The sequence below is a fragment of the Cherax quadricarinatus genome, chromosome 31, assembly GCF_038502225.1.
Source record: "Cherax quadricarinatus isolate ZL_2023a chromosome 31, ASM3850222v1, whole genome shotgun sequence".
NCBI classification, from domain to species: domain Eukaryota; kingdom Metazoa; phylum Arthropoda; class Malacostraca; order Decapoda; family Parastacidae; genus Cherax; species Cherax quadricarinatus.
The window spans coordinates 17,634,962-17,660,714 of record NC_091322.1 but is presented as its reverse complement, the minus strand read 5'-3'; positions in this window follow the sequence as shown (position 1 = coordinate 17,660,714).

Genomic DNA, 25,753 nt, shown 5'->3' with positions numbered 1-25,753 from the left:
CACTTGTTTCTCTGTCTGTTCTTTCACCTAAAACATCTCTTGCTTCATTCATACTTTCTCCTAATCTGAGTAATGATCCTGCATTCACCTTTCTTGCTTCACCTTCACCTCCTTCCTCTCACACAGCCTTTCCCGGCTCGTGCACCCACCTAGACGGCTCCTGTATCACACACACACACACACACACACACACACACACACACACACACACACACACACACACACACACACACACACACACACACACACACACACACACACAAACACACACACACACACACACACACACACACACACACACACTCAGAGCCAGATACGAATATGCACAGATAAGAAGGGGGGCTCAGCGACACTACGAAAATGACATAGCATCGAAAGTCAAGCCTGACCCGAAGCTGTTGTACAGCCACATCAGGAGGAAAACAACAGTCAAGGACCAGGTAATCAGACTGAGGAAGGATGATGGGGAGTTCACAAGAAACTACCAAGAGGTATGTGAGGAGCTCAACACTAGATTTAAAGAGGTATTTACAGTGGAAACTGGTAGGACTCCAGGAAGTCAGAACAGGGAGGTACACCAACAAGTGCTGGATGAGGCACACATAACTGAGGAGGAGGTGAAGAAGCAGCTATGTGAACTTGATACCTCAAAGGCGGTGGGACCAGACAACATCTCTCCGTGGGTCCTTAGAGAGGGAGCGGAGGTGGTGTATGTGCCACTAACAAAGATCTTCAACACATCCATTGAAACTGGGCAAGTACTGAGGTATGGAAGATGGCAAATGTAGTCACAATTTTTTAAAAAGGAGACAGACATGAGGCATTAAACTACAGACCTGTGTCACTAACGTGTATAGTATGCAAAGTCATGGAGAAGATCATCAGGAGGAGAGTGGTGGAGCACATGGAAAGAAACAAGTGTATAATCAAGAAGGAGCACGGTTTCAGGGAAGGAAAATCCTGTGTCACAAACATACTGGAGTTTTATGACAGGGTAACAGAAGTAAGACAAGAGAGAGAGGGGTGGATGGACTGCATTTTCTTGGACTGCAAGAAGGCCTTCGAAAAAAAGCTAGAGGATCAGGCACACAAAACAGGAAAGGCACTGCAATGGATCAGAGAATACCTAACAGGGAGGCAACAACGAGTCATGGTACGTGACGAGGCGTCAGAATGGGCGCCTGTGACAAGCGGGGTTCCACAGGGGTCAGTCCTAGGACCTGTGCTGTTTTTGGTATATGTGAATGACGTAACCGAAGGGATAGACTCAGAAGTGTCCTTGTTTGCAGATGATGTGAAGTTAATAAGAGGAATCAAATCGGTCGAGGATCAGGCAGGATTACATAGAGACCTGGACAGGCTGGACGCGTGGTCCAGCAACTGGCTCCTGGAATTTAACCCTGCCAAATGCAAAGTCATAAAGATCGAGGAAGGGCAAAGAAAACCGCAGAGAATAGTCTAGGTGGCCAAAGACTGCAAATCTCACTCAAGGAAGAAGATCTTGGAGTGAGTATAATACCGTGCACATCTCCTGAAGCACACATCAATCAGATAACCGTTGCAGCATACAGGCGTCTGGCAAACCTGAGGATAGCGTTCCGATACCTCAGTAAGGAATCGTTCAAGACTCTGTACACCGTGTGCGTCAGGCCCATACTGGAGTATGCAGCACCTGTTTGGAATCCACACCTGGTCAAGCAGTCAAGAAATTAGAGAAAGTGCAAAGGTTTGCAATAAGACTAGTCTCAGAACTAACGAAGAAAGGTTATGGGAAATTTTTCTGACGACACTGGAGGACAGGAGGGTCAGGGAAGACATGATAACGACATATAAAATACTGCGCGGAATAGACAAGGTGGACAAAGACAGGATGTTCAAGAGATGGGACACAGACACAAGAGGTCACAGTTGGAAGTTGAAGACTCAGATGAGTCAAAGGGATGTCAGGAAGTATTTCTTCAGATATAGAGTAGTCAGGCCGTGGAATAGCGTAGAAAGTGACGTAGTGGAGGCAGGAACCATACGTAGTTTTAAGATGAGGTTTGATGCAGCTCATGGGGCAGGGTGAGAGAGAACCTAGCAGCAATCAGTGCAAAGGCGGGGCCAGGAGCTATGATACGACCCTTGCAACCACAACTAGGTGAGTACATACACACACACACTCACACACCACTTTTCGGGGACAGGAACTGTGACTCGACCCCTGCAACCCCCTAAATCCACCCTGTTCCTGTGCAGCAGTGATTCACCTTTACGGTCTCTCTGTCAACAATAACTCTGTCTTACACTTGGTATTCTCAGTCAGTCTCTCGCCCCGTCTTACCTGGCTTGTAATAATGTTGGGAGAATTAACGAGGCTTCGCAATTCTTTCCAGAATTAGTCTTATCTGTCTCGTGTTAAAGCGGATGGAGAATCGGTGTGACAACCATTCTTTACCAATGAATGACCCGATGAACGGGCTTCAGCCTTCACGTTAGGTAAGGTTCGTCAGGAAACAGGACGAGTGTTTCCTGACGCGGATCTTAGATGATGACTCGCCGTTGGAGCTCTTGGTCATCTGACCGAGGCCTTCCGCTGGCTTACCGGTCTTCCCCTTTAAAAACTGTGGTCATAGTTATAACTATTTATTAACTAAAGTAATTCGGCTAGCAGCATGTTAGTTGCACCACTTGGCTCTGGCCATCACCAGGGACTGAGAGATCCACTTGTGGCCAACTTGTGGCCAACTTGTGGCCAACTTGTGGCCACTGTGTATTAAGCAAATTTCCTAAATTTACTTAGTGAACTATAGATATAAATCCAGAAATACTCCTGTAAACCCTTTTTGGGGTCTAGTTCCTGGGTCTTTTGTGTGTCAATATGCTCTTGCGCTACTCTCCACAGGATGGATATGAGGTGCATAATAAACTAGCTACTTCAGTGGTAAAAATCTAATCCGTTGTATATGTGTGTGTGTGTGTGTGTAGCTGGGATTGGTAGGCAGTGTTTGTGGAGGCTGCCGTGCTCAAGAGGGACTACTGGAGAACAGGGGCAGGGAGATCGATGTTTGATAACTAAGACATCTGTGCAACAGTTGGGTATCTTTATTCCGGAACGTTTCGCTTACACAGCAGACTTCTTCAGTCGGACACAGAGGAGTCAATAGAAGTGATGAATGGTTTTGAAAACCGACAAGTTGAAGAATTGAGACACTTATGCAACACATGGGAATCTTTATTGAAGAAACGTTTCGCCACACAGTGGCTTCATCAGTCCAATACAAAGTAGAAATGGGTAAGGAGAGTAGAAGTTTTGAGGTAATCAGTCCCTCAACCTGGAATCGATGTGTTCGACACTGTCGAACACATCGACACTGCAACATCATGGGATCTTGGTACAAAGACTTCAACACTTGCCCAACCTTTGGACGACAACCTACTTACACCAGTGGCAGGTCCCACTGTGATCCCGCCTCCTTCTGCTTGGACTCATCTCACCGCAGTATATAAGCCACCTCTCTGGCCCTGTGCTGCACTTCCTACAAGATTGATGGACTGAACACATCGATTCCAGGTTGAGGGACTGATTACCTCAAAACTTCTACTCTCCTTACCCATTTCTACTTTGTATTGGACTGATGAAGCCACTGTGTGGCGAAACGTTTCTTCAATAAAGATTCCCATGTGTTGCATAAGTGTCTCAATTGAGTCAACAGAAGCAGTAGAGATGTGAAGACGGCGTAATCAGTCTGTCACCCTTGAAGACGGAGCTTTGGAGTAGTCAGTCCCTGATTAAATCGTCTCTACATCTCTACTGCATCCGCTGTCTCGTCTGCACTATACTGAAGAAACCTACTGCGTAGGGGAAACGTTTCGGTATCAAGATACCTAACTGTTGTACGTGTGTCTTGTCTATCAACTTGTCGGTATTGTATACCATTATCATGTACACTCAGATCGATGTTTACCTCGGCACCACCTCTTGTTGGGTTTATTTTTCAAGACTTGGATCTTGTATGCTGTCAGTGTGGCGGGGTTTACCACGGGCGTAGAACCACCAGGCGTAGAACCACCAGGCGTAGAACCACCAGGCGTAGAACCACCAAGTGTAGAATCACCGGGCGTAGAACCACCGGGCGTAAAACCACTGGGCGTAGAGCTACCGGGTGTAGAACCACTTTGCGTAGAACCACCGGGCGTAGAACCACCGGGTGTAGAGCCACCGGACATAGAACCACCTTGCGAAGAACCACCTGGCGTAGAACCACCGGGCGTAGAACCACCGGGTGTAGAACCACCGGGCGTAAAACCACCGGGCGTAGAACCATCTTGCATAGAATCACCTGGTGTAGAACCACCGGCCGTGGAACCACCGGGCGAAGAACCACCGGGCGTAAAACCACCGGACGTAGAACCACCTTGCGTAGAGCCACCTGGCGTAGAACCACCGGGCGTAGAACAACCGAGCGTAGAACCACCGGGTGTAGAAGCACCGGGCGTAAAACCACCGGGCGTAGAACCATCTTGCGTAGAATCACCGAGTGTAGAACCACCGGGCCAGGAGCTGTGACTCGACCCTTGCAATCACAACTAGGTGAGTACACACACACACACACACACACACACACACACCACTTTTCGGGGACAGGAGCTGTGACTCGACCCCTGCAACCCCCTAAATCCACCCTGTTCCTGTGCAGCAGTGATTCACCTTTACGGTCTCTCTGTCAACAATAACTCTGTCTTACACTTGGTATTCTCAGTCAGTCTCTCGCCCCGTCTTACCTGGCTTGTAATAATGTTGGGAGAATTAACGAGGCTTCACAATTCTTTTCAGAATTAGTCTTACCTGTCTCGTGTTAACATTCTTTACCAATGAATGACCCGATAAACGGGCTTCAGCCTTCACGTTAGGTAAGGTTCGTTAGGAAACAGGACGAGTGTTTCCTGACGAAGCATCTTGCGTAGAATCACCTGGCGTAGAACCACCTGGCGTAGAACCACCGGGCTTAGATCCACTGAGCGTAGAACCACCGGGCGTAAAACCACCGGACATGGAACAAAGAGAACCGTGGAGAGCCAAGATGATGGATGTTGCACTGGAAAACCTCATGCATCAACATGTTAAGGACACTACCAGAGAGAGAGGGGAGAAAGAACCAGCAAGATTGGACCTCGTGTTCACCTTCAGCAGCTCGAACATTGAGGACATCACATATGAGAGGCCCCTTGGACCTAACGATCACGTGGTTCTGAGCTTTGAATATTTAATAGAGTTACAAGTGGAGAGGGAAACAGGAATTGAATGGGAAATGCCAAATTATAAAAGGGAGGACTACAGAGATATGAGGAACTTCCTGCAGGAGGCTCCTTGAGACAGAGAATTGATAGGAAAGTCAGCAAACGAAATGATGGAATACGTAACAACAAAATGCAGGAAGGCAGAGGAAAGGTTTGTTCCCAAGGGCAACAGAAATAATGGGAAGACCAGACTGAGCCCCTGGCTTACCGGAAGGTGTAGGGAGGCAAAAACTAAGTGCACTATAGAATGAAAAAAGTAAAGGACTCAGGAAAATAAGGAGATTAGCTGAAGAGCCAGAAACGAGTATCCACAGATAAGGAGGGAGGCCCAGCGACGGTACGAAAACAACATAAAATCGAAAAGTCAAGTCTGACCTGAAACTGCTGTATAGCCACATAAAGAGGAAGACAACAGTCAAAGACCAGGTGATCAGGCTGAGGAAAGAAGGTGGGGAACTCACAAGAAACGATCAAGAGGTATGTGAGGAGCTCAACACGAGATTTAAGGAAGTATTTACAGTGGAGACAGGAAGGCCTCTGGGAAGACAGAATAGAGGGGGACACCAACAAGGAATATACCAACAAGTGTTGGGTGAAATACACACAACTGAAGACGAGGTGAAGAAGCTGCTAAGGGACCTTGATACCTCAAAGGCGGTGGGACCGGACAACATCTCTCCGTGGGTCCTTAGAGAGGGAGCAGAGATGCTGTGTGTGCCACTGACCACAATTTTCAACACATCCCATGACACTGGACAACTACTCGAGGTATAGAAGATGGCAAATGTAGTACCCATTTTTAAGAAAGAAGACAGAAACGAGGCACTAATCAATAGACCAGTGTCACTGACGTGCACAGTATGCAACGTCATGGAGAAGATTATCAGTAGGAGAGCGGTGGAGCACCTGGACTGGAACAAAATTATAAACAACAACCAGCACGGATTCATGGAAGGCAAATTGTGTGTCACAAATCTTCTGGAGTTTTATGACAAGGTAACAGAAGTAAGACACGAGAGAGAGGGGTGGGTTGATTGCATTTTCTTGGACTGCAAGATATCCTTCAACAAAGTTCCTCACAAGAGAATAGTGCAGAAGCTAGAGGATAAGGCACCTATAACAGGCAGGGCACTGCAATGGATCAGAGAACACCTGACAGGGAGGCAACAACGAGTCATGGTACGTGATGAGGTATCACAGTGGGCTCCTGTGACGAGTGGGATCCCACAGAGGTCAGTCCTAGGACCAATGCTAATTTTGGTATATGTGAATGACATGATGGAAGGGCTGGACTCAGAAGTGTTCCTGTTCACAGATGATGTGAAGTTAATGAGGAGAATTAAATCAGATGAGGATCAAGTTGGACTACAAAGAGACCCGGAAAGGTTGGACGCGTGGTTCAGCAACTAGCTCCTCGAATTTAACCTCGCCAGATGCAAAGTCATGAAGATCGGGGAAGGGCAAAGAAGACCGCAGGCAGAGCATAGGCTACGTGGCCAAAGACTGTAAGCCTCGCTCAAGGAGAAAGATCTTGGGGTGAGTATAATACCAAGCACGTCTCCGGAAGCACACATCAACCAGATAACTGCTGCAGCATATGGGCGCATGGCAAACCTGACATTAGCATTCCTATACCTAAGTAAGGAATCTTTCAAGACACTGTACACCGTGTACATCAGGCCCATACTGGAGTATGCAGCACCAGTCTGGAACCCGCACCGGGTCAAGCACGTTAAGAAAGTAAAGAAAGTGCTAAGGTTTGCGACAAGGTTAGTTCCAGAGCTAAGGGAAATCGGCCTGACGACACTGGAGGACAGGAGGGATAGAGGAGACATGATAACGGCATACAAAATACTGCATGGAATAGACAAGATGGACAGAAACAAGATGTTCCAAAGAGGGGACACAGAAACAAGGCCTCACTCTTGGAAGTTGAAGACTCAGATGAGCCACAGGGATGTTAGGAAGCATTTCTTCAGTCACAGAGTGGTCAGGAAGTGGAACAGCCTGGCGAGCGATGTAGTGGAGGCAGGAACCATACATAGCTTTAAGACGAGGTATGATAAAGCTCATGGAGCAGGGAGAGAGAGGACCTAGTAGCGTTCAGTGAAGAGGCGGGGCCAGGAGCTGAGTCTCGACCCCTGCAACTACAATTAGGTGAGTACACACACACACACACACACACACACACACACACACACACACACACACACACACACACACACACACACACACACACACACACACACACACACACACACACACACACACACACACACACACACACACACACACACACACACGCACACAACACGCACACACATACACACACACGCACACACACACACACATACACACATACACACATACACACACACACACACACGCACACAACACGCACACACATACACACACAAACACACATACACACACACACACACAGACACACACACACACACAACACACACACACACACACACACACACACACATGATGGAAGGAATAGACTCTGAAGTGTCCCTGTTCGCAGATGACGTGAAGTTGATGAGAAGAATTAAATCGGACGAGGATGAGGCAGGACTGCAAAGAGACCTGGAGAGGCTGGACATGTGGTCCAGTAACTGGCTTCTCGAATTCAATCCAGCCAAATGCAAAGTCATGAAGATTGGGGAGGGGCAAAGAAGACCGCAGACAGAGTATAGGCTAGGTGGACAAAGACTACAGACCTCACTCAGGGAGAAAGACCTTGGGGTGACCATAACACCGAGCACATCACCGGAGGCACACATCAACCAAATAACCGCTGCAGCATACGGGCGCCTGGCAAACCTGAGAATAGCGTTCCGATACCTTAATAAGGAATCGTTCAAGACACTGTACACTGTGTATGTTAGGCCCATACTGGAGTATGCAGCACCAGTCTGGAACCCACACCTGGTCAAGCACGTCAAGAAGTTAGAGAAAGTACAAAGGTTTGCAACAAGGCTAGTCCCAGAGCTCAAGGGAATGTCGTACGAGGAAAGGTTAAGGGAAATCGGACTGACGACACTGGAGGACAGAAGGGTCAGGGGAGACATGATAACGACATACAAGATACTGCGGGGAATAGACAAGGTGGACAGAGATAGGATGTTCCAGAGAGGGGACACAGGGACAAGGGGTCACAACTGGAAGCTGAAGACTCAGACGAGTCACAGGGACGTTAGGAAGTATTTCTTCAGTCATAGAGTTGTCAGCAAGTGGAATAGCCTAGCAAGTGAAGTAGTGGAGGCAGGAACCATACATAGTTTTAAGAAGAGGTATGACAAAGCTCAGGAAGCAGAGAGAGAGAGGATCCAGTAGCGATCAGTGAAGAGGCGGGGCCAGGAGCTGAGTATCGACCCCTGCAACCACAATTAGGTGAGTACAGTTAGGTGAGTACACACACACACACACACACGCACACACACACACACACACACACACACACACACATCTTAAAGGTGATGGTGGGTCGGGTGGGTCATTCCACAGGTAGCTCCAGGAGTGAGGAAGATGAGACACAGAGTGACGAAGATGTGACAGATGAAACATAGAATGAGGAAGATAAGACGGATAGTGAGACAGATGAGACAGAGAGTGAGGAATCTGAGACAGAGAGTGAGGAAGACGAGACACAGAATGAGGAAAATGAGACACAGAGTGAGGAAGATGAGACATAGAGTGAGGAACATGAGATATAGAGTGAGGAAGATGAGACATAGAGTGAGGAAGATGAGAAACAGATTGAGGGAGATCAGGTACAGAGTGTGGAAGATAAGACACAGAGTGAGGAACATGAGACAGATTGAGGAAGATGAGACGCAGAGTGAGGAAGATGAGACATAGAGTGAGGAACATAAGACATAGAGTGAGGAAGATGAGACAGATGAGACATGGAGTGAGGAAGATGAGACATAGAGTGAGCAAAATGAATCAGAGTGAGAAACATGAGACATAGAGTGAGGAACATAAGACATAGAGTGAGGAAGATGAGACAGATGAGACATGAAGTGAGGAAGATGAGACATAGAGTGAGGAAGATGAGACAGAGTGAGGAAGCTGAGAAACAGAGTGAAGAAGTCGAGACACAGAGTGAGACAGAGAGTGAGGAAGATGAGACACAGAGTGACGAAAATGAAACAAAGAGTGAGAAACATGAGGCATGGAGTGAGGAAGATGAGAGACAGAATGAGTAAGATGAGACACAGAATCAGACACAGAGTGAGGAAGATGAGACAGAGTGAGGAAAAGGAGACACAGCGTGAGGAAGATGAGATACAGAGTGAGGAAGATGAGACACAGAGTGAGGAAGATGAGACACAGAGTGAGGAAGATGAGATACAGAATGAGGAAGATGAGATACAGAGTGAGGAAGATGAGACACAGAGTGAGGAAGGTGAGACACAGAGTGGGGCAGATGAGACACAGAGTGAGGAAGGTGACACACAGAGTGGGACAGATGAGACACAGAGTGAGACAGATGAGACACACAGTTGCATCATCAGTCCAATACAAAGCAGAAAGGTATAAGGAGAGGAGGAGTTTGAGGTAATCAGTCCCTCAACCTGGAGTCGATGTGTTCAGTCCATCAGTCTTGTAGAATGTACAGTATATGGTCATAGAAGTGGCTTATATACTGTAGTGAGGTGAGGTGAAGCAGGCGGAGGCGGGGTCATAGTGGAACCATCCACTAGTGTAAGTAGGTCAGGTCTTCGTCCAAAGGTTGGACAAGACTTACAGTATATAAGCCACTTCTACGGCCCTATGCTGTACTTTCTACAAGAGCACATCGACTTCAGGCTGTGGGACTGATTACCTGAAACTCCTCCTCTTATTACACCTTTCTGCTTTGTATTAGACTGATGAAACCATTGTGTGGTGAAACGTTTCTTCACTAAAGATTCACTTATGTTGCATAAGTGTCTCAATCTTCAAGTGAATCTTGTTTGGGTCAGATGTACTTACAACCCTATGAAAGAAGCAGAGATGTTGGTGCAGTAGGATTCAGGGTTATTTCTTTGTTGTCTAAGGTCCGGTGTTCTGGCTCGTATTAGGCTCTACTCTCTTAAAAGTCGATTCCATTGCAGCCACCACCGGCGTTCGAGCCGCAGCCGGAGCAGATAATACATTCGCCAGGAACGAAGTCACAGACTCGTCTGCTATCTCCGCCACTCATACAGCTCGTAGGGAGTAGCAGAGGTGATGGAGCAGAAGCCAGGGTTAAATCTCTGGTATATCAGGGCCTGAGTTCTCTGGCACAAGGCTCTCTACTCCCAGAGCTCTGATTCATTTGAAAGATTCCTGACACAAGGGGCCGCAGCATGAGTGACAAAGGGGACAGATGAGACACAGAGTGAGGAAGATGAGACACAGAGTGGGACAGATGAGACACAGAGTGAGGAAGATGAGACACAGAGTGAGGAAGATGAGGCACAGAGTTAGACAGATGAGACACAGAGTGGGACAGATGAGACACAGAGTGAGGAAGATGAGACACAGAGTGGGACAGATGAGACACAGAGTGAGGAAGATGAGACACAGAGTGGGACAGATGAGACACAGAGTGAGGAAGATGAGACACAGAGTGAGGAAGATGAGGCACAGAGTTAGACAGATGAGACACAGAGTGGGACAGATGAGACACAGAGTGAGGAAGATGAGACACAGAGTGGGACAGATGAGACACAGAGTGAGGAAGGTGAGACACAGAGTGAGGAAGGTGAGACACAGAGTGGGACACATGAAACACAGAGTGAGGAAGGTGAGATACAGAGTGGGGCAGATGAGACACAAAGTGAGGAAGATGAGACACAGAGTGGGACAGATGAGACACAGCGTGAGAAAGATTAGACACAGAGTGGGACAGATGAGACAGAGAGTGAGGAAGATGAGACACAGAGTGAGGAAGGTGAGACACAGAGTGGGACAGATGAAACACAGAATGAGGAAGATGAGACACAGAATGGGACAGATGAGACACAGAGTGAGGAAGATGAGACACAGAGTGGGACAGATGAGACACAGAGTGAGGAAGATGAGACACAGAGTGGGACAGATGAGACACAGAGTGAAGAAGATGAGACACAGAGTGGGACAGATGAGACACAGAGTGAAGAAGATGAGACACAGAGTGGGACAGATGAGACACAGAGTGAGGAAGGTGAGACACAGAGTGGGACAGATGAGACACAGAGTGAGGAAGGTGAGACACAGAGTGAGGAAGATGAGACACAGAGTGGGACAGATGAAACACAGAGTGAGGAAGATGAGACACAGAGTGAGGAAGGTGAGACACAGAGTGAGGAAGGTGAGACACAGAGTGGGACAGATGAGACACAGAGTTAGACAGATGAGACACAGAGTGGGACAGATGAGACACAGAGTTAGACAGATGAGACACAGAGTGGGACAGATGAGACACAGAGTGAGGAAGGTGAGACACAGAGTGAGGAAGGTGAGACACAGAGTGGGACAGATGAGACACAGAGTGAGGAAGATGAGACACAGAGTGAGGAAGGTGAGACACAGAGTTGGACAGATGAGACAGAGTGAGGAAGATGAAACACAGTGGGACAGATGAGACACAGAGTGAGGAAGATGAGACACAGAGTGGGACAGATGAGACACGGAGTGAGGAAGATGAGACACAGAGTGAGGAAGGTGAGACACAGAGTGAGAAAGATGAGACAGAGAGTGGGACAGATGAGACAGAGAGTGAGGAAGATGAGACACAGAGTGAGGAAGGTGAGACACAGAGTGAGGAAGATGAGACACAGAGTGGGACAGATGAGACACGGAGTGAGGAAGATGAGACACAGAGTGAGGAAGGTGAGACACAGAGTGAGAAAGATGAGACAGAGAGTGGGACAGATGAGACAGAGAGTGAGGAAGATGAGACACAGAGTGGGACAGATGAGACACAGAGTGAGGAAGATGAAACACAGAGTGAGGAAGGTGAGACACAGAGTGAAGAAGATGAGACACAGAGTGGGACAGATGAGACAGAGTGAGGAAGATGAGACACAGAGTGAGGAAAGTGAGATACAGAGTGGGACAGATGAGACACAGAGTGGGACAGATGAGGCACAGAGTGAGGAAGATGAGACACAGAGTGGGACAGATGAGGCATAGAGTGAGGAAGATGAGACACAGAGTGGGACAGATGAGACACAGAGTGAGGAAGATGAAAAACAGAGTGAGGAAGGTGAGACACAGAGTGGGACAGATGAGACACAGAGTGAGGAAGATGAGACACAGAGTGGGACAGATGAGACACAGAGTGAGGAAGATGAGACACAGAGTGAGGAAGGTGAGACACAGAGTGGGACAGATGAGACACAGAGTGAGGAAGATGAGACACAGAGTGAGGAAGGTGAGACACAGAGTGGGACAGATGAGACACAGAGTGGGACAAATGAGACACAGAGTGAGGAAGATGAGGCACAGAGTTAGACAGATGAGACACAGAGTGGGACAGATGAGACACAGAGTGAGGAAGATGAGACACAGAGTGGGACAGATGAGACACAGAGTGAGGAAAGTGAGACACAGAGTGGGACAGATGAGACACAGAGTGAGGAATGTGAGACACAGAGTGAGGAAGATGAGACACAGAGTGGGACAGATGAAACACAGAGTGAGGAAGATGAGACACAGAATGGGACAGATGAGACACAGAGTGAGGAAGATGAGACACAGAGTGAGGAATGTGAGGCACAGAGTTGGACAGATGAGACACAGAGTGAGGAAGATGAGACGCAGTGGGACAGATGAGACAGAGTGAGGAAGATGAGACACAGAGTGGGACAGATGAGACACAGAGTGAGGAAGATGAGACGCAGTGGGACAGATGAGACAGAGTGAGGAATGTGAGGCACAGAGTTGGACAGATGAGACACAGAGTGAGGAAGATGAGACACAGTGGGACAGATGAGACAGAGTGAGGAAGATGAGACACAGAGTGGGACAGATGAGACACAGAGTGAGGAAGATGAGACACAGAGTGGGACAGATGAGACACGGAGTGAGGAAGATGAGACACAGAGTGAGGAAGGTGAGGAAGGTGAGGAAGATGAGACGCAGTGGGACAGATGAGACAGAGTGAGAAAGATGAGACAGAGAGTGGGACAGATGAGACAGAGAGTGAGGAAGATGAGACACAGAGTGAGACAGATGAGACACAGAGTGAAGAAGATGAGACACAGAGTGAGGAAGGTGAGATACAGAGTGGGACAGATGAGACACAGAGTGAGGAAGATGAGACACAGAGTGAGGAAGGTGAGATACAGAGTGGGACAGATGAGACACAGAGTGGGACAGATGAGGCACAGAGTGAGGAAGATGAGACACAGAGTGGGACAGATGAAACACAGAGTGAGGAAGATGAGACACAGAGTGGGACAGATGAAACACAGAGTGAGGAAGATGAGACACAGAGTGAGGAAGGTGAGACACAGAGTGGGACAGATGAGACACAGAATGAGGAAGATGAGACACAGAGTGAGGAAGGTGAGATACAGAGTGGGACAGATGAGACACAGAGTGGGACAGATGAGGCACAGAGTGAGGAAGATGAGACAGAGTGGGACAGATGAGACACAGAGTGAGGAAGATGAGACACAGAGTGAGGAAGATGAGACATAGAGTGAGGAAGGTGAGATACAGAGTGGGACAGATGAGACACAAAGTGATGAAGATGAGGCACAGAGTGAGGAAGGTGAGACACAGAGTGAGGAAGGTGAGATACAGAGTGAGGAAGATGAGGCACAGAGTGAGGAAGATGAGGCACAGAGTGAGGAAGGTGAGACACAGAGTGAGGAAGATGAGACACAGTGAGGAAGGTGAGACACAGAGTGGGACAGATGAGACACAGAGTGAGGAAGATGAGACACAGAGTGAGGAAGATGAGACACAGAGTGAGGAAGGTGAGATACAGAGTGGGACAGATGAGACACAGAGTGAGGAAGATGAGACACAGAGTGAGGAAGATGAGACACAGAGTGAGGAAGGTGAGATACAGAGTGGGACAGATGAGACACAGAGTGAGGAAGATGAGACACAGAGTGAGGAAGGTGAGACACAGAGTGAGGAAGGTGAGACAGAGTGAAAATGTCCTTGATACCACATCATGACGTGGTGATCAGGTCTGATCCGAGTAAAGGGAGAGAGTTCCATGTCCTTGGATCAAGAACCCATGATCAGCACCATGGCACCTCCCCGTCTTTCCTGAAGACCTGGCGAGGGTCAAACGGGAGGTCAAGAGGGTACCGGCTGTTAATTTAGCTTCAGAAACCGGTTTCAGGTCACGAAACCTGTTGATGGTGCTGAGATGGAGGCTCTCAAGGTCACCCCAAGATTCTCAAGGTCACCAGGAGACTCTAAAGGTCACCACAAGATTCTCAAGGTCACCAGGAGACTCTCAAGGTCACCACAAGATTCTCAAGATCACCGGGAGATTCTCAAGGTCACCACAAGACTCTCAAGGTCACCACAAGATTCATAAGGTCACCAGGAGACTCTCAAGATTACCACAAGACTCTCAAGGTCACCAGGAGACTCTCAAGGTCACCACAAGACTCTCAAGGTCACCACAAGACTCTGAAGGTCACCAGGAGTCTCTCAAGGTAACTAGGAGACTCTCAAAGTCACCAGGAGACTCTCAAGGTCACCAGGAGACTCTCAAGGTCACCAAAAGACTCTCAAGGTCACCACAAGACTCTCAAGGTCACCAGGAGTCTCTCAAGGTCACTAGGAGACTCTCAAGGTCACCACAAGATTCATGAGGTCACCAGGAGACTCTCAAGGTCACCACAAGGCTCTCAAGGTCACCACAAGACTCTCAAGGTCACCAGGAGACTCTCAAGGTCACCACAAGACTCTCAAGGTCACCACAAGACTCTCAAGGTCACCAGGAGTCTCTCAAGGAAACTAGGAGACTCTCAAAGTCACCAGGAGACTCTCAAGGTCACCAGGAGACTCTCAAGGTCACCAGGAGACTCTGAAGGTCACCAGGAGACTCTGAAGGTCACCAGGAGACTCTGAAGGTCACCAGGAGACTCTCAAGGTAACCAAGAGACTCCCAAGGTCACCACAAGACTCTCAAGGTCACCAGGAGTCTCTCAAGGTCACCAGGAGACTCTCAAGATCACCAGGAGACTCTTAAGGTCACCACAAGACTCTCAAGGTCACCACAAGACTCTCAAGGTCACCAGGAGTCTCTCAAGGTAACTAGGAGAATCTCAAAGTCACCAGGAGACTCTCAAGGTCACCAGGAGACTCTCTAGGTCACCACAAGACTCTCAAGGTCACCAGGAGACTCTCAAGGTCACCACAAGACTCTTCAAGGTCACCACGAGACCCAAGACAACTCAAGACTGAACATTTAAGAGGGAGGGGGAGGGGGAGGGGGAGGGGGGAGGAACAGGAAGGAGAGGTAGGGAGGAGACAAAGGGATTTGGGAAAAGGGAGAGGAGGAGCTGGAGGAGGAGGAGGAGAGGTAAAAGGGAGGGTGGTGGGGAAAAGGGGATATGGCAGGGAGGGGAGATGGTAGAGAGGGGAAGGAGAAAGGGGGGAGGGAGAACAGTTTTCCTGTAATCTCAGAGGAAGTATATACTTAAGCTGGGGGGGAGAGGGAGGGGAGGGGAACACGGGGTCTAAGCCACATGGCTTCGTTAGAGCTGGCTTTGTGGGTTATAAGACTATGAAGATGAACCTTGTGGCCTCGGGGCGGGTGTTTTGCCATGGGAGGGAGGGAGAGGGGGAGGGTGGAGAGGGAGGGTAGTGAGGGAGATGTATTGGTGGGGGGGGGAGAAGGAAGTGGGATGTAGTGAGGGAGGAGGGGGGATGTTGGAGAGGGGAGTGGGGAGGGTGAGGGAGTCGGGAGGGTGAGGGAGTGGGGAGGGTGAGGGAGTGGGGAGGGTGAGGGAGTGGGGAGGGTGAGGGAGAGGGGAGGGTGAGGGAGTGGGTAGGGTGAGGGAGTGGGTAGGGTGAGGGACTGGCGAGGGTGAGGGAGAGGGGAGGGTGTGGGAGTGAGTGGGTGAGGGTGAGAGGTGAGTGAGGGGGAGGGTGAGAGAGTGGGAAGGGTGAGGGAGTGGGTAGGGTGAGGGAGTGGGTAGGGTGAGGGAGTGGGGAGGGTGAGGGAGTGGAGAGGGTGAGGGAGAGGGGAGGGTGAGGGAGTGGAGAGGGTGAGGGAGTGGAGAGTGTGAGTGAGTGGGGAGGGTGAGGGAGTGGGGAGGGTGAGAGAGTGGGAAGGGTGAGGGAATGGGGAGGGTGAGGGAGTGGGGAGGGTGAGTGAGTGGGGAGGGTGAGGGAGTGGGGAGGGTGAGAGAGTGGGAAGGGTGAGGGAGTGGAGAGTGTGGGTGATTGGGGAGGGTGCGGGTGTGGGGAGGGTGAGGGAGTGGGGAGGGTGAGAGAGTGGGAAGGGTGAGGGAGTGGAGAGTGTGGGTGAGTGGGGAGGGTGAGGGAGTGGGGAGGGTGAGGGAGTGGGGAGGGTGAGGGAGTGGGGAGGGTGAGGGAGTGGGGAGGGTAGGGAGTGGGGAGGGTGAAGGAATGGGGAGGGTGAGGGAGCGTGTGCACCATTAAGAAGCATGTGTACACAATTAAGACATGTGTACACCATTAAGTCCCATGTATCAGAAACCTTCCCTATGAGGATAGACTAAGGGCCCTGAAACTGCACTCTCTAGAAAGACGTAGAATTAGGGGGGATATGATTGAGGTTTATAAGTGGAAGACAGGAATAAATAAAGGGGATGTAAATAGTGTGCTGAAAATATCTAGCCTAGACAGGACTCGCAGCAATGGTTTTAAGTTGGAAAAATTCAGATTCAGGAGGGATATAGGAAAGTACTGGTTTGGTAATAGAGTTGTGGATGAGTGGAACAAACTCCCAAGTACCGTTATAGAGGCCAGAACGTTGTGTAGCTTTAAAAATAGGTTGGATAAATACATGAGTAGATGTGGGTGGGTGTGAGTTGGACCTGATAGCTTGTGCTAACAGGTCGGTTGCCGTGTTCCTCCCTTAAGTCAATGTGACCTGACCTGACTAGGTTGGGTGCATTGGCTTAAGCCGGTAGGGACTTGGACCTGCCTCGCATGGGCCAGTAGGCCTTCTGCAGTGTTCCTTCGTTCTTATGTTCTTATGTTCTTAAGACACATGTGTACACCATTAAGACACATGTGTACACCATTAAGACATGTGTACACCATTAAGACACATGTGAACACCTTTAAGACATGTGTACACCATTAAGACACATGTGAACACCTTTAAGACATGTGTACACCATTAAGACACATGTGAACACCTTTAAGACATGTGTACACCATTAAGACACATGTGTACACCATTAAGACACATGTGTACACCATTAAGACACATGTGAACACCTTTAAGACATGTGTACACCATTAAGACACATGTGAACACCTTTAAGACATGCGCACACCATTAAGACATGTGTACACCATTAAGACACATGTGAACACCATTAAGAAATGTGTACACTATTAAGACACATGTGAACACCATTAAGAAATGTGTACACCATTAAGACACATGTGTACACCATTAAGACATGTGTACACCATTAAGACATGTGTACACCATTAAGACACATGTGAACACCATTAAGACATGTGTACACCATTAAGACACAGGTGTACACTATTAGACACATGTGAACACCATTAAGAAATGTGTACACCATTAAGACACATGTGTACACCATTAAGACATGTGTACAACATTAAGACATGTGTACACCATTAAGACACATGTGAACACCATTAAGACACGTGTACACCATTAAGACACATGTGTACACCATTAAGACATGTGTACACCATTAAGACACATGTGAACACCATTAAGACATGTGTACACCATTAAGACACATGTGTACACCATTAAGACATGTGTACACCATTAAGACATGTGTACACCATTAAGACATGTGTACACCATTAAGACACATGTGAACACCATTAAGATATGTATACACCATTAAGACACATGTGTACACCATTAAGACATGTGTACACCATTAAGACATGTGTACACCATTAAGACACATGTGAACACCATTAAGACATGTGTACACCATTAAGACACATGTGAACACCATTAAGACATGTGTACACCATTAAGACATGTGTGCAAAGGAGACTTGGTGAGCTCTCAAAGGAGACTTGGTGAGCTCTCAAAGGAGACTTGGTGAGCTCTCAAAGGAGACTTGGTGAGCTCTCAAAGGAGCCTTGGTGGGCTCTCAAAGGAGCCTTGGTGAGCTCTCAAAGGAGACTTGGTGAGCTCTCAAAGGAGACTTGGTGAGCTCTCAAAGGAGACTTGGTGAGCTCTCAAAGGAGACTTGGTGAGCTCTCAAAGGAGACTTGGTGAGCTCTCAAAGGAGACTTGGTGAGCTCTCAAAGGAGACTTAGTGAGCTCTCAAAGGAGCCTTGGTGAGCTCTCAAAGGAGACTTGGTGAGCTCTCAGAGGAGACTTGGTGAGCTCTCAAAGGAGCCTTGGTGAGCTCTCAAAGGAGACTTGGTGAGCTCTCAGAGGAGACTTGGTGAGCTCTCAAAGGAGCCTTGGTGAGCTCTCAAAGGAGACTTGGTGAGCTCTCAAAGGAGACTTGGTGAGCTCTCAAAGGAGACTTGGTGAGCTCTCAAAGGAGACTTGGTGAGCTCTCAAAGGAGACTTGGTGAGCTCTCAAAGGAGACTTGGTGAGCTCTCAAAGGAGCCTTGGTGAGCTCTCAAAGGAGACTTGGTGAGCTCTCAAAGGAGACTTGGTGAGCTCTCAAAGGAGACTTGGTGAGCTCTTAAAGGAGCCTTGGTGAGCTCTCAAATTAGACTTGGTGAGCTCTCAAAGGAGACTTGGTGAGCTCTCAAAGGAGACTTGGTGAGCTCTCAAAGGAGACTTGGTGAGCTCTTAAAGGAGCCTTGGTGAGCTCTCTAAGGAGACTTGGTGAGCTCTCAAAGGAGACTTGGTGAGCTCTCAAAGGAGACTTGGTGAGCTCTCAAAGGAGACTTGGTGAGCTCTCAAAGGAGACTTGGTGAGCTCTTAAAGGAGCCTTGGTGAGCTCTCAAATTAGCTCTCAAAGGAGACTTGGTGAACTCTCAAAGGAGACTTGGTGAGCTCTTAAAGGAGACTTGGTGAGCTCTCAAAGGAGACTTGGTGAGCTCTCAAAGGAGACTTGGTGAGCTCTCAAAGGAGACTTGGTGAGCTCTCAAAGGAGACTTGGTGAGCTCTCAAAGGAGACTTGGTGAGCTCTCAAAGGAGACTTGGTGAGCTCTCAAAGGAGCCTTGGTGAACTCTCAAAGGAGACTTGGTGAGCTCTCAAAGGAGCCTTGGTGAACTCTCAAAGGAGACTTGGTGAGCTCTTAAAGGAGACTTGGTGAACTCTCAAAGGAGACTTGGTGAGCTCTCAAAGGAGACTTGGTGAGCTCTTAAAGGAGCCTTGGTGAGCTCTCTAAGGAGACTTGGTGAGCTCTCAGAGGTAAACACGTGCTGAGGGAAGGCCTCAAATCACACTTTTATTTTCTTCCAGTCTTCAGAAAACGGCAAGCCCGAAGGGGTATTTGCACCGCCCCCCAACCCCCCGGGGGAGGAGGAGAGGGGGATAATGAGGTTTGTTCTGGGGAAGAGGAAGGGAAGGAAGGAGGGACGGAGGGTTGCCCTGGCATCCTCAGCTTATGCTTAGGCTTCCTGATTCTTGACGGTGTTGCCTGACCTGACCTCTGATCCTTGAGTTTGGTCACCCCTGTGGTTATCCGTGAGGGTACCCTTGTGGTCCAGTGTGTCCCCTCCGAGTTGTCCTCCTGTGTTGTGAATTGACCTCCTGTGTTGTGAGTTGACTTCCTGTGTTGTGAGTTGACCTCCTGTGTTGTGAGTTGACCTCCTGTGTTGTGAGTTCACCTCCTGTGTTGTGAGTTGACCTCCTGTGTTGTGAGTTGACCTCATGTGTTGCGAATTGACCTCCTGTGTTGTGAGTTGACCTCCTGTGTTGTGAGTTGACCTCTTGTGTTGTGAGTTGACCTCCTGTGTTGTGAGTTGACCTCCTGTGTTGTGAGTTGACCTCCTGTGTTGTGAGTTGACCTCCTGTGCTGTGAATTGACCTCCTGTGTTGTGAGTTGACCTCCTGTGTTGTGAGTTGACCTCCTGTGTTGTGAGTTGACCTCCTGTGTTGTGAGTTGACCTCCTGTGTTGTGAGTTGACCTCCTGTGTTGTGAGTTGACCTCCTGTGTTGTCCTCCTGTGTTGTGAGTTGACCTCCTGTGATGTGAGTTGACCTCCTATGTTGTTAGTTGACCTCCTGTGTTGTGAGTTGACCTCCTGTGTTGTGAGTTGATCTCCTGTGTTGTGAGTTGACCTCCTGTGTTGTGAGCTGACCTCCTGTGTTGTGAGTTGACCTCCTGTGTTGTGAGTTGATCTCCTGTGTTGTGAGTTGACCTCCTGTGTTGTGAGTTGACCTCCTGTGTTATGAGTTGACCTCCTGTGTTGTGAGTTGACCTCCTGTGTTGTGAGTTGACCTCCTGTGTTGTGACTTGACCTCCTGTGTTGTGAGTTGACCTCCTGTGTTGTGAGTTGACCTCCTGTGTTGTGAGTTCACCTCCTGTGTTGTGAGTTGACCTCCTGTGTTGTGAATTGACCTCCTGTGTTGTGAGTTGACCTCCTGTGTTGAGAGTTGACCTCCTGTGATGTGAGTTGACCTCCTATGTTGTTAGTTGACCTCCTGTGTTGTGAGTTGACCTCCTGTGTTGTGAGTTGATCTCCTGTGTTGTGAGTTGACCTCCTGTGTTGTGAGTTGACCTCCTGTGTTATGAGTTGACCTCCTGTGTTGTGAGTTGACCTCCTGTGTTGTGAATTGACCTCCTGTGTTGTGAGTTGACCTCCTGTGTTGTGAATTGACCTCCTGTGTTGTGAGTTGACCTCCTGTGTTGTGAGTTGACCTCCTGTGTTGTGAGTTGACCTCCTGTGTTGTGAATTGACCTCCTGTGTTGTGAGTTGACCTCCTGTGTTGTGAGTTGACCTCCTGTGTTGTGAGTTGACCTCCTGTGTTGTGAGTTGACCTTCTGTGTTATGAGTTGACCTCCTGTGTTGTGAGTTGACCTCCTGTGTTGTGAGTTGACCTCCTGTGTTGTGAGTTGACCTCTTGTGTTGTGAGTTGACATCCTGTGTTGTGAGTTGACCTCCTGTGTTGTGAGTTGACCTCCTGTGTTGTGAGTTAACCTCCTGTGTTGAGTTGACCACCTCTGTTGTGAGTTGACCTCCTGTGTTGTGAGTTGACCTCCTGTGTTATGAGTTGACCTCCTGTGTTGTGAGTTGACCTCCTGTGTTGTGAGTTGACCTCCTGTGTTGTGAGTTGTCCTCCTGTGTTGTGAGTTGACCTGCTGTGTTGTGAGTTGACCTCCTGTGTTATGAGTTGACCTCGTGTGTTGTGAGTTGACCTCCTGTGTTGTGAATTGACCTCCTGTGTTATGAGTTGACCTCCTGTGTTGTGAGTTGACCTCCTGTGTTGTGAGTTGACCTCCTGTGTTGTGAGTTGACCTCCTGTGTTGTGAGTTGACCTCCTGTGTTGTGAGTTGACCTTCTGTGTTGTGAGTTGACCTCCTGTGTTGTGAGTTGACCTCCTGTGTTGTGAGTTGACCTTCTGTGTTGTGAATTGACCTCCTGTGTTGTGAATTGATCTCCTGTGTTATGAGTTGACCTCCTGTGTTGTGAGTTGACCTCCTGTGTTGTGAGTTGACCTCCTGTGTTGTGAGTTGACCTCCTGTGTTGTGAGTTGACCTCCTGTGTTGTGAGTTGACCTCCTGTGTTGTGAGTTGTCCTCCTGTGTTATGAGTTGACCTCCTGTGTTGTGAGTTGACCTCCTGTGTTGTGAGTTGACCTCCTGTGTTGTGAGTTGACCTCCTGTGTTGTGAGTTGACCTCCTGTGTTGTGAGTTGACCTCGTGTGTTGTGAGTTGACCTCCTGTGTTGTGAGTTGACCTCCTGTGTTGTGAGTTGTCCTCCTGTGTTGTGAGTTGTCCTCCTGTGTTGTGAGTTGACCTCGTGTGTTGTGAGTTGACCTCCTGTGTTGTGAGTTGACCTCCTGTGTTGTGAGTTGACCTCCTGTGTTGTGAGTTGACCTCCTGTGTTGTGAGTTGACCTCCTGTGTTGTGAGTTGACCTCCTGTGTTGTGAGTTGACCTCCTGTGTTGTGAGTTGACCTCCTGTGTTGTGAGTTGACCTCCTGTGTTGTGAGTTGACCTCCTGTGTTGTGAGTTGACCTCCTGTGTTGTGAGTTGACCTCCTGTGTTGTGAGTTGACCTCCTGTGTTGTGAGTTGACCTCCTGTGTTGTGAGTTGACCTCCTGTGTTGTGAGTTGACCTCCTGTGTTGTGAGTTGACCTCCTGTGTTGTGAGTTGACCTCATGTGTTGTGAATTGACCTCCTGTGTTGTGAGTTGACCTCCTGTGTTGTGAGTTGACCTCCTGTGTTGTGAGTTGACCTCCTGTGTTGTGAGTTGACCTCCTGTGTTGTGAGTTGACCTCCTGTGTTGTGAGTTGTCCCCCCTCGAGAAAGTCTGACCTGCCTATTGAATTATCTTGTTAATGTTTGCAAGATTAGTTGAGGGCTCCACACTGGTGCTGTGTACTCGACGATCTTTACGTTAATAACGTCGTCTGCTGTGACTTACGTCTTCATTTGTTTCACCTGTGACATGACTGTGACAGGTATTGAGGGACAGACCACTTCTGTTGACTTATTGATCAGCCAGGTTGTTACAGCTAGCGACCCGCATGTCAACATGGCTGTCGTAGATGTGTGTGGGGGGGAGGAGGGGTCACTTCCCCCTTACACACGGAGGTTGACCAATGAGTTGATACCTTCGTAAACTTACCGTCTCCATCTCTGGGGGATGACACACGGGGAGCCCCAACCCTGCCCTCTGTCACTCTGGGGATGACACACGGGGAGCCCCAACCCTGCCCTCTGTCACTCTGGGGATGACACACGGGGAGCCCCAACCCTGCCCTCTGTCACTCTGGGGATGACACACGGGGAGCCCCAACCCTGCCCTCTGTCACTCTGGGGATGACACACGGGGGAGCCCCAACCCTGCCCTCTGTCACTCTGGGGATGACACACGGGGAGCCCCAACCCTGCCCTCTGTCACTCTGGGGATGACACACGGGGAGCCCCAACCCTGCCCTCTGTCACTCTGGGGATGACACACGGGGGAGCCCCAACCCTGCCCTCTGTCACTCTGGGGATGACACACGGGGGAGCCCCAACCCTGCCCTCTGTCACTCTGGGGATGACACACGGGGGAGCCCCAACCCTGCCCTCTGTCACTCTGGGGATGACACACGGGGAGCCCCAACCCTGCCCTCTGTCACTCTGGGGATGACACACGGGGGAGCCCCAACCCTGCCCTCTGTCACTCTGGGGATGACACACGGGGAGCCCCAACCCTGCCCTCTGTCACTCTGGGGATGACACACGGGGGAGCCCCAACCCTGCCCTCTGTCACTCTGGGGATGACACACGGGGAGCCCCAACCCTGCCCTCTGTCACTCTGGGGATGACACACCGGGAGCCTCAACCCTGCCCTCTGTCACTCTGGGGATGACACACCGGGAGCCTCAACCCTGCCCTCTGTCACTCTGGGGATGACACACGGGGGAGCCCCAACCCTGCCCTCTGTCACTGTGGGGATGACACACGGGGGAGCCCCAACCCTGCCCTCTGTCACTCTGGGGATGACACACGGGGAGCCCCAACCCTGCCCTCTGTCACTCTGGGGATGACACACGGGGGAGCCCCAACCCTGCCCTCTGTCACTCTGGGGATGACACACGGGGAGCCCCAACCCTGCCCTCTGTCACTCTGGGGATGACACACGGGGGGCCTCACCCCTGCCCTCTGTCACTCTGGGGATGACACACGGGGGAGCCCCAACCCTGCCCTCTGTCACTGTGGGGATGACACACGGGGGAGCCCCAACTCTGCCCTCTGTCACTCTGGGGATGACACACGGGGGGCCTCACCCCCGCCCTCTGTCACTCTGGGGAAGACGCACGGGGGAGCCTCACCCCTGCCCTCTGTCACTCTGGGGATGACACACGGGGGAGCCTCACCCCTGCTCTCTGTCACTCTGGGGATGACACACGGAGAAGCCACAACCTTGCCCTCTGTCACTGTGGGGATGACACCCGGGGGAGCTCCAATCCTGCCCTCTGTCACTCTGGGGGGTGACACACGGGGGAGCTCCAACCCTGCCCTCTGTCACTCTGGGGATGACACACGGGGGCCTCACCCCTGCCCTCTGTCACTCTGGGGATGACACACGTGGGAGCTCCATCCCTGCCCTCTGTCACTTTGGGGATGACACACGGGGGAGCCTCACCCCTGCCCTCTGTCACTCTGGGGATGACACACGGGGGCCTCACCCCTGCCCTCTGTCACTCTGGGGATGACACACGTGGGAGCTCCATCCCTGCCCTCTGTCACTCTGGGGATGACACACGGGGGGCCTCACCCCTGCCCTCTGTCACTCTGGGGATGACACACGGGGCCTCTCCCCTGCCCTCTGTCACTCTGGGGATGACACACGGGGGCCTCTCCCCTGCCCTCTGTCACTCTGGGGATGACACACGGGGGCCTCTCCCCTGCCCTCTGTCACTCTGGGGATGACACACGGGGGACCTCACCCCTGCCCTCTGTCACTCTGGGGATGACACACGGGGGCCTCATCCCTGCCCTCTGTCACTCTGGGGATGACACACGGGGGCCTCACCCCTGCCATCTGTCACTCTGGGGATGACACACGGGGGGCCTCTCCCCTGCCCTCTGTCACTCTGGGGATGACACACGGGGGCCTCACCCCTGCCCTCTGTCACTCTGGGGATGACACACGGGGGCCTCACCCCTGCCCTCTGTCACTCTGGGGATGACACACGGGGGCCTCACCCCTGCCCTCTGTCACTCTGGGGATGACACACGGGGGGCCTCACCCCTGCCCTCTGTCACTCTGGGGATGACACACGGGGGCCTCACCCCTGCCCTCTGTCACTCTGGGGATGACACACGTGGGAGCTCCATCCCTGCCCTCTGTCACTCTGGGGATGACACACGGGGGGCCTCACCCCTGCCCTATGTCACTCTGGGGATGACACACGGGGGAGCCCCAACCCTGCCCTCTGTCACCCTGGGGATGACACACGGGGGAGCCCAAACCCTGCCCTCTGTCACTCTGGGGATGACACACCGGGAGCCTCAACCCTGCCCTCTGTCACTCTGGGGATGACACACGGGGGAACCCCAACCCTGCCCTCTGTCACTCTGGGGATGACACACGGGGGAGCCCCAACCCTGCCCTCTGTCACTGTGGGGATGACACACGGGGGAGCCCCAACTCTGCCCTCTGTCACTCTGGGGATGACACACGGGGGGCCTCACCCCCGCCCTCTGTCA